This window comes from Lissotriton vulgaris, chromosome 6, assembly GCF_964263255.1.
Source record: "Lissotriton vulgaris chromosome 6, aLisVul1.2, whole genome shotgun sequence".
NCBI classification, from domain to species: Eukaryota; Metazoa; Chordata; class Amphibia; order Caudata; family Salamandridae; genus Lissotriton; species Lissotriton vulgaris.
Window position 1 is genome coordinate 231,475,889 of NC_141694.1, and position 10,612 is coordinate 231,486,500.

Genomic DNA, 10,612 nt, shown 5'->3' on the forward strand with positions numbered 1-10,612 from the left:
AAAACAGCCGGCCTCAGTGGGCTTGGAAAAGTGTACGTTTTGGGGGTGATGGGGTGTTGGTGGGGGGAGTACAGGCAGCCAGCAACACCAGCCGGATATGTGCTGGCACGTATATGACAGCTCTGGAGAGTTCAATCGCAGCCAAGGCAAGCTAAGCCGGTCATACTTACGAAGTTGATAAACTGACTTATTATTGTATTTACCCCAGTTATAGGGTGACCAGAATTTTAAAGCCAAAAAACAGGACATTTCACAAAATTAGAAGAAGGTCTACAATTTTACTTCGAGCGATAAGAGCGCTCCTCAGCAGAGAATTACAGAACAGGCAGTAAGAACATACATAAAATGCCATTTTTAAAACCAGGAGCTTGCCTGTTAATTAAATTGCTTTCTTGAAACAACTGCTAACTATCCCTGCTTTATTAAACATAAAAAACACCCCCCACCGTTTTCAGTCGACCCTCTTTATAAACCGGGACATGAGCTACATTTCTTGAAATTTGCTGGCACAGCTGGTTAAAAACTGGGACCGTCCTGGCAAAACGGGGACGCCTGGTCACCCTACCCAGTTAGTACATAAATCGCTCTTTTAGATATTCTAACAATTTTACTCTCTGGCATTGCTGCTTAAAGTCGGTCTTGAGGCTTCCCCTGCAGGGCTCTTGGGTGGCTCTATATATGGCCACAAGTTAGAATCCCAGAGTCTCTAGCGCTTTTTATACTTCCAAATAGATAAAATGATCAAACACGGCACCACTGAGATGGACAATAACAATTTATTACCACAGATCTCTCAAGCTTCCCCAGGCACATGAGTGAGTGAGTATCATGAGAGACGAGAAACACGTGCCCTATTCGCAAACATTTTTCTGGTGCAAAAGATACATTCGCAAAAACAAATCTTACAGAAGCAGAAAATGTGCATGATTGACAAAGGAGTACATTATGTAACTATTACAGTATATGAGCAACTTGAAAAAATGCAAATTACATAAAGCAAAATAAGGCAGGTGTTGTAAGGAGTTGAAATTACCACGAGCATAGACAACCAATGCAAACAACAAGAACACAGAACAAGAACTGGGAAAGCCAAAACGTCTTTCCTCAGAAAGTTGGTGCAATGAAATTTTTTTTTTTTATCTTGTAAGTCTATGCCAAAAAAAGAAAAAAAACATTTTCTACCAGCTAAGTCTCAATTCTCATTCTGCAGTTACAAACTGACCTTTTTCTTTTCCCAACACACCGGACCATCACCAGTACAAGGAATCAGCCGCAATCCACCTATATTGCGCAACAGTGTACACAAAGATAGTCAGTGCTACCACTGGAACTCCTTTTGGTTTCTAATTTCCAATCCCCAGTCCAGTAAAATGACTGTTCCCAAAAATAATTTTATAGCAAAGAGAAGTAATAAAAGACTGAAGGAAAAACAGCCAGAGGTTAATATCTGTGTTGGTTAAACTTTGTGTCCCCGTAACTATATAAAAGGGCAGTCCTTAAAACATACACCACAACTCCATGACACGGACCTGTGCGTTCAGGTCCAGCAGGTTAACCACTGATCTCCCTAATCTAAGAGCATTACCAGCTGGCAAACGTGGGTTCTTAAGTTTGGGAAAATGTGTAGTGACCACTGATTATTTTTTTTCAAGGCCAGTTAGGAAAATGTCACAATGTTTTCTGAAACATCTTGTGTAGCCCACCACGGGAGCACTAAGATCCCAACATTCAAAGGGATGTTTTCTGTGGGAAAAATACAGTAGGGTTGAATTATCAGCCAGAACCAAACATCTTTGTAAAGTTCTGAGCGCTGGTGCATTGGTGGAGCCTCTTTAATCTTCATTCTGGGATTTTCTTTTCTTCTGGGACAAAGAGTGGAAATTGGAGCTTGTGAGAGCAAGGGAAATCTCCCTACAGTAGGGTGCATGTTAATGCTATTCAGTTCAAGCTAACTCAGTTGTGCAACATTTCAGTTCGACACAAATTTGGAGTATGTCAACAATACACCAACCTGTTCAGAACCTCATTAAAACATTACGTAATACATAACTAACACTCTTAGATGTTCACTGGTCAGTCACAGACTTCATATTTTTTGCAAGTAGTTGGCAAATGATATCACAACAGCATTAAAAAAATTAATTAGTTCAAATACCTAGCATGGTTCAATGTGTAAATTGCATTAGGGGTTATGGAATATGGTTGGCTCTTGATTGGTTTTTCAGCATGAAATTGATAGCAACTGCTAAAATGTTTTACAGAAGGCTTCCTAAGAAATGCATAGTGATAAGAATTATGACTGGGGTAAGAACCTTCACTAATCAGTGGCAATCCCAGTGTCAGGCATACACCTTACAAAAGGTTTGTGACGCACCAGTATACAAGCCTTCCCACTGCATATGAAATGTATAGTTATAAAATAAAGGATTCCCTTCTATTTTGCCAAGGATTATGTCCAACTATACAGAATACACTCTAGATTCTGTTATAGAGGTTTCAGTAGTTCATTTTCTATAAGCCTGATTTGCCTTCAAAATATTAGCATCAAACAGGATTGTCAACTGTGCATGTGAGCACGCTTCATTATTGGGAAACCACTAAAATACTTTCACTGGTCATTCGGAGACGAAAGAGTGCTCATTTAGCACCTGATTCTCCCAACTTTTTATCATACTCAAATCAAACTTACATTTTGACGAAAAGTAACTCAATCTATACAGAATCTGATCTTGATTAGGAAAGACTGCATAGGTGGATTTTTGAACAAGGACGGAGTCCAGAGTCGGCAAAAGCTGTTAATTATGCCTTTTTTCCTGCAATCCTTAGTGACACCAGTTACCTGGAGATGGTCCATACAAATGAGTCCCTAAGCCACAGAGCTAGAAAGCTGTGAGTGTTTGCAACCATGGGGAATGCCGTGCTCCGCTGGACTTCTTTCTAGTCTTGCACCTAACATAGGTTATGCAGAAACTCCACACATGAAGGGTTGTGGAAAACAAGCCGACACAAGAAAGTGTGGCGAATCTTACATTTCAATCACTGGCTTTGTAAAAAGTGGAGCAAAGTTATAAATGTCTGTAATGCACAAGAATTTGCATACAGAGATGCTTGACATTTAGAAGTGAATTAAGGACTCACTTTGTTAAATAACAACATCAATGGAATGAAAAAAAGCTTGCCATAAAAGAAATTAATTTTGAATAAGGCAATTAAGAAGGCTCCCAAATTTGCAAACATATACATAGCTATGGCACAGATCGCCTTCTGAAAGTACTAAAAGTCGACTGGAAGCCACCTCAAGAGAAGTGCATTTTCCTGAAGAGAGAGTGGAGCATATTCTGTACCCGCTAAGAGAGATGTTTTTGGTTCCGGTACCCAGGAATTTACAGTTGCCAACTATCACTTCTTTTAGGCCTTCCTTTAAGCAAAGAGGTATTTGCTGAAGCGGTAAGTGCACTAGAAGTGGCGCTAAAATCGCATGCCTTCTTCTAGTCTGAATCTCTTTCCATCTAACAAGTTTGAGAACCCTTCAAACTCCTACTTTAGAAACACTGTCACAGGAAGCACGAATCTGCATTTACAGATAACAGGGTAACTTTGCCAAGGAATAAATTATAGTGGTGGCAAGCAATGAAACTTCTTGAATGAAGCGGGACTAGATGCTCAGCCGTGCATAGATTAATATTTCTGCCAAACAACGTGCTTTCATAGTGTCATTCTGCGCACATACCAACCCAGGGCTTCCTGCTACGATTTAATATGCGAAAGAGCAGAGAGTCACTAAATGGTGCTAAAATGGCTTTTTGCAATGCTTATTTATAGCACACTTATCACATTTTTGTAGAAATCCTTTCTTGGAAGTTTTCCTCCAGGAAACTCGAAATCATTCTGGTTGGATCCTCAGCGGTGCTAGAAATAGAAGATCCAATAATAAAATGAAGTGTATATACGTGAGTTAGATCATACTCCATCTACACAGGGACTCAAGATTACGCTCGGAAAAAAAACCTCACTTTTGGGTATTCACTCTGATTGGGGGTTTTCTGGGCACATTTTGTAGTGCATAGCGTAAGCGCACTGGTGTGCATTACAGCGGCCCCACTCTACATGACATATAATGCTTAGGGAGGTGAACTGATATGCCCAGAATCACAGGACGCTGGTCCAAGGCCAGGATTCGAACTTAGTTCGCCATGTTCCAAAGTCTGGTCCATAAGCCACTACTTTTCATGGATTACTGACGCTCTGCTCTTCAGGGTAAGACAGGCCTTTGCAATGAATCCCGATGCAAATAGCAATATTTAGGGGACCACTGACACACGCACATCTATTGTCAAGTGGCACTCCTGGATTACAGGTTAGTAGGAAAATAAGACAATCAGTCATACAGACCACCGATGAGGGCACTCCCTGTGGAACATTTTTATAATTCAATTTATTTTTATATAGCGCTTCATACCCAGGGCCAGACTGACTACCGGGCAGTTTCTAATGCTGCTGAGCTGGGGGCTGATTTCACAGCGGTGGGGGCTGATTTCGTTCATGGAGACCTGTGTGTGCTTCGAAATAATTAATTCAAAATGAATTTCTTTAGCACACGCAGGTCTCCATGAACGAAACCACCACCCAGCTCAGCAGCATTCCAAACTGCCCGGTAGCCAGTCCGGTCCTGTTCATACCCCACTTTTTATATAGCGCTTCATATCGCAATTTTTCCTTTCCTAAGCTCTTTTCACAACAGGAGTCATTATTACCCATTTAGCTATTACTCACTTCTCAACCTGGGATGGATGAAAGAAAGAAAGACTTGGCCTTGAAAGGATTCGAATTCATGAACTGCTGATCACCCCATGTTTCAGCATGGAGGGTTAAATTGATTGATGTATCTGGCCAACTCACATGACAGAAACCTAAAACAGAGTCGGTAGAAATTATTTGCTGAAAATGTACACAGTTCGACCAAATGATTAATCTAATTAATTTAGTTAGCCCTCCAGAGTTTAGAATTTCACACCACGCCATACCATGTGCTGGAAAAAACAATTTCCATAATATGCTTTGTAAATGCAATGAAAGAAAAAACATTCCTCAAAAGCTCCGTCAAATTGTGTCCCTTTTCCACTTGATGGCCATAGACAAAAAGACTAGTATACCAAACAGGAACAGTGCGTTTAAAAGTCCATTACATTGGCAAAAATATGTATTTTATAAAATCAGCTTAAGTGCTGCCTCACACAAGTTCACTTTGTGTTAATTCCAGTGTCTGTGAAAAGTATTAAACACACAACTTCAAGTTCCCTTTCACAAATGCTAAAAAATAAATTAAAAAAAACTTTTAAAAAATTTGAGAAGTCGACATATTGCAGGTTTTTGAGACTGGCCAAAACATTATATCCTAGGAAAAGACAATATAAATAGAGTAAGGTGTGTTTATTTTGCCTCAGATAAAATCGCTGGGGTCTGAATTTATTGGACCTAACACACAGTTTTTGGTGGTTTGTGTACAAAAATCTATGTGTCCTGTTATATACCAGGCATTTTGCCACATTAAATTTCACCAGTTTGACCTGCTGAAATATACCTCGGGAAAATGGTGACGTTTACCACAAGACTTGTAATATCCCTTTCACCAAACCTACCAGAAATGATCTAGAGACGTGCATCATCATAGCACAATTGCCATACGGCATTCTTTACTAATAGCTTTTATATCTCCGAGCAGGATGGATTAGGTTGCAACCCATGTAAAACAACATATTTAGTGGTGCTCACTCAATCAGAACAAACCTGCCTTTTATGATATTACTATGTCAAGAGAGTTACATTACACCTCTAAGATTAAACACATCCTTCGAGTGACAGCCTGTTTGAGAACATGCCCTAGATCCAGAACGCAAGAACAATTCCATCAAAAATAAGGAGGTCTTGTCCCTAAAAGAGGGGGCCACTTGAGGTGGCTACAAGAGGTCTCCTTTACGCAACATGAGGTCAAAGAGAACTAGTGATCTTGGATATATTCCAGTAAGTGAGGTAGAAGAAAATAAGAATCATGGCCTCAAACTGTCAAAGGACAGACTGAAGATGGTACAATGAGTGTGGGTAGTTAAGGTTGGGTATAGGATTGGAGCTGGCACTAGTGACCAAGCACAGTCTATGGGTTGAGTGATTTTGGAAGCTAACAGGCTATGAAAAACTCACTGCCCAACCCGAGATGACATTTATGCTTCAATGTTCCTGTGAGGCCCAGGGTCAATACTGATTTGCATATGGCCAGATCTAAAGTGTGGTGGCATGGTGAGCAAAAGAATGATGGATTTAACCCAGATATCTTGACTGGGGGTGAATGTTTTGATTTGTTCTGCATTCCATCCATCAATTGAGTGTCTTTTGCATTCTTGCCCTAAGTGCGCCGGGTATGCCCAGACGTTGGTCCCGTGCTCACTGTGCCACTGGATTCAAGCTATCCTGGCTGATGAGGGGTGAAACTCCGAAACCGGTCCTAGGATGCTTGTGTCCGGTCCAGGGAGGACCTGGCTTGGCAGATTGGGCTGGACTGTTCCCATGAGGCACATGGTCAAAACCGATCTGCATATGGCCAGGTCTAAACTGGGGTGGCATGGTGAACAAAAGAATTATGGATTTAACCCATATCTCTTGACTGGGGTGATTTTTTTTATTTGTTCTGCATTCCGTCTATCAATTGTGTGTCTTTTGCATTCTCACCCTCAATGTATTTCTGGGCAAGTCCAAGCAACTGAATAGTTTAATTCAAGGGCAGGTTTATACTATAAAGCAATAGTAATTTCTAATAATATCTCTGTCCCTGAGCCATTCAAAGCACATGAACAACCTTGGATTCCAGGATAAGTGGGAATTGCTGGCAGTTGCTAACCGGAAGAAGCTGTGCACGCCTGTATATGATTAACATTAAAAGTAGGTCAAATTAAAGTCTAGTGACACTAGAATGTCCTCAAGGAAATACAGTTAATTATGGTGGCGCATTGTAATAATGATGAGCTGCACTTTGTATAATCTGCCCTTTTTTCTCTCTTTTATAGAACAGGGATTTCAGTGAACAAGCCGCACGCCAGTCAAGGGCACCCCTGAGCAGGTCTTAGAACTCCATCTGCAACTCAGGGCAGAGTTTCACTTCACACCGGGTTCAATGGGGGGACTGCAGCAATCTTGAGGTTGCTAGAAAGGACAACCTTCAGACAAGGGAGGGATTTCTGTAAGGGTTTGATTGTTGCTTTCTAAAACAAACTCAGTCTGCGGGCCACTTTTAGTGCTTATTGTTGCCACAGTACTTTTCTTCTATTATCAGTGAGCAAAGATTGTATATGGGAAAATCTACTTGACTCAAGTTTGGGTCCCATCACACTGCTCTTAACCACACCTTACAAGTGCTGTAAACGTTGCCACCATTGCCCATTCTTCAAGAGAACACTTTTTAAAATAAGCTGTGTGGTGATTCGTCAAGATGGGACAAAGTTAAAGACAATTATTTCTAATTGCAACAACGCACATATGTGTGTGTATATATATATTTATATATAGGCACCCACATCTAAGTACATGGTCTATATCTGCACAGAGTGTGATGTTATTTATTACCATTGTTGAGTGTAGGGAGGGAGCCACCAGAGTTGAAACCTCAACTGGGTCATAACGCCCTACCCTCCCTTCACCAGAGAGAAATAACATAACCAGGGTCACTAGAATTATGCATCAGATGAGGGGGGAAACTATGTGTCAGGATTAATAAAATGAGGGGGCAAGAAAAAGAAGTACATGATGCGGCACAACCTAAAACAGTAAAACATTTTCATTTGGCATTTGAACTATTATTAATATATTTGGCCAAAGTTGCACCTCATTAGAACCAGTTTAACATCTCAATAAAGCAATAAGCAACTGAAAGTTGGGCAGTTAACCTTGGTAAACATTCTTTCCCTGCACTGACCCATATGTGACGCTTTTTTTCAGTAACTTTTGATCCATCTGAGCACGAAAATAAAAATTGGCGCGATATCTGCAAACTATGCAGCAGGTGGTGCATAACGTAACAAATGCGGCTGCGGCAAATCTATAATTGGGTGACAAAAGTAACTGCCAGAGAAACGTATAACACCAGGGAATCTGCATCTATGGTTTATCCCGTGAAGTGTTCACATACAGTGTCCAAAAAATCGGCTGTATGGCAAGAACTAGGACACGAGGCTTTAAGTTCATGTTAATATCAATGCATGTGGCTTTCGGACATTTGCTAGATTGCTTTCTCTCTGTAAAGTCTATATGCCGTGACTTCTGTGAAACAGCAAGCACTGTGGTGGGCAGCTCTACGCCAAAAACTTGGAATGTCAAGCTTGCACGGTAGTAATGCCTTGGTGAAAGAAAGTGCGTTTCACAGACTATCTTTAATTGACGCACATTTACTTTCACGGGTACTCAGAAGTGTTAATCCACTAACGCACACAGTTACCTGATTCAAAGGTGGCGTCGTGATACCCAGCTCCCCAGGTGCTTCCTAGCGAGAAGGGCGTCCGTTGGCGCGCTCCGCTCGCGCCAGCTCTGGTGACTAGGAGGCACAAGCCGAGGGAGAAGATTCTCTGCCATGTAGGTGTGAAATGGTCATAAAAGCACGGCGCACGCGGGCAGTGAAGAGGCGCGCGTCTGGTTTGACGCGTAGACACGCGCTCCCTTTACAAACAGCTGCAGTGACTGACGGAGCAACGCTGCGCACGTGCAACGGTGCCCACGTGGGTTGTGAAAAGGGAAAATAAAGCAACGTGTGAGCGAACACGCCTGGTCAAGTGCCAGTCCGGAGGTTAAAATACCCTGGCTCGTCAATCAGACTGTATAACCAACGTCCCAAGCACGTTAAGGTGGATGGGTTTTGCAAGGTGCATTGATAAACTGGCATAAGTTAATACAAGGCTAGTCGCCTGGCCCTTCCTAAACCCGTTGCGCTGTAGTTAACCACATTCATCGTGAAAATCTGGGAAGAGTTCCTAAAAGCCAAGAGTTCGAGGGGCAGGGAATTGATAACTATAGGGCACGATTGAGGCAGAGACCCCCCTCCCCCTGTGTCTCAGTGCTTGGAAGCCCCAGAGACATTGGCATAGCGGAACTAGAGAGCACGGGCTCGGACTAAAGTCAAATAGCGCCTGTCCGGGAGGCACTTCAGACAAATACGGGACGATCAGCTTGGAGGTGTGTATTACCTCCATGTTCACTGTCCTTCAGCAATGTGAGAGGGGTCTGGGCCTCACCAGGTGCCCCCAGAGCCATTCTATCTCCCACTGCCCCCCCCCCGTAGGGGTTTGGGGGGCTTGGAGCTTCCACCGCTGTACCAAGACTTCCCCTGAAATGACAGAGAGCTCCCTCTTCATGCAGTGCCACTGCCCCCCTTGAGCAAATATTGTCCAAGTATCCCACCTGAAGATGCCGACCCCGCAAGCAGAGCCCCCGTCAGACTGCAGACCCGGCCAGGGACTCCAAGAACCCGTCAGTTCAGAGGCGTGAATTGCGAGAGTGTGGGGTGAGACGGATGAAGTTCAACTCCGGCCACGGCTGGCACCTGTACGAGGCGGAGACGCCGCGCACCCTCACACCGCGCCCGTCCTGCGGTGCCAGCCTGCCCTCCATAGGATGCGCAGGAGCAGCCCTTACCTCCTTCCATGCAGCAGCTCTCATTGCTGACAGCCGCGGGGAGAGAAGGGCTCCAACGCCGGGACCCGGTGCACGCTCTGCCCAGGTGCCCGCCTGCCACCGGCTGCCCCACTCAGAAGCCCGTCCCGGGGAGGGGGCGGCGGCAGCTCGGCTGCCGGACACTGGCTGGAGTTTCCTTGAAGCTGTGGCAGCGCAGACCGCCCTCCGGGTGCCTAGTCTGGGCCATGCGATGTTGGCAGCGCCCACTCGCCCGCCTATCCTCGGCGTTTCTGGGCGCTGTGTGGCCGGGTGCTCTCCGGGAACCTGCTCTCTCTGGCTCACGGCGCTGCAGCCTCGGAGCTGCTCCTGCCTCTCCACAGCTCTACGCTGGATGCATCGGAGGCGGCTCCAGCCCGGGGAGGCGGGGCGCAGCGTCACGGCTCGGCCGGGAGGGGGCGAGCTCCTTGCTGGGAGGAGAGAGCGGTCCTCCTACGGCTCCAGCGCAGGGGAGCTAGCGCTCACCGGTCCCGCCGGTGTCAGAGGGCCTCTGCCCCGGGCGTGACCTCGGTCCGGCTGCCCTCGGCACGTGTGCCCAGCGCAGCCTCCAGGGAGAGTGTGTGGAGCAAACAGTGTGCCAGCCGTGAAAACAAAGGCAGTTAACCCCGTCTTGTCTTAATAGGAAGTGGTGTATACTACACTGACAAGTACTAGGTATTTTCATTTTAGAGCGAGGAATTCCCACACCCTTGTTCCACGGTTAGCCAGACTGGTGCCAACACTTATCATAATAAATAGGTCAATAACATGCACTGGTGTTGCATTGACTCATTAGCAACTGATTGGCCCAAGTATATCCAGGGGTGCTGGAACTGTGCCAAGGACTGGCACCATTATGCTAGGGGTAGTGAGAATACTGTAAAAAAAAAATGAGCATACGAACTCAAGGATGAGCTACTGTTAT

General features: G+C 44.5%; 1 long non-coding RNA gene across 1 annotated transcript in view; it reads right to left on the minus strand.

The window, feature by feature from the left end:
• The window catches only part of LOC147707061 (uncharacterized), a 242,441-nt gene extending 232,392 nt beyond the window's left edge, over nt 1-10,049 (minus strand). The window contains exon 1 of the long non-coding RNA XR_015296606.1: nt 9,673-10,049. This is a non-coding gene — a long non-coding RNA (uncharacterized LOC147707061). The remainder of the gene's footprint in view (nt 1-9,672) is intronic.
• Between the last annotated feature and the right edge of the window lie 563 nt (nt 10,050-10,612).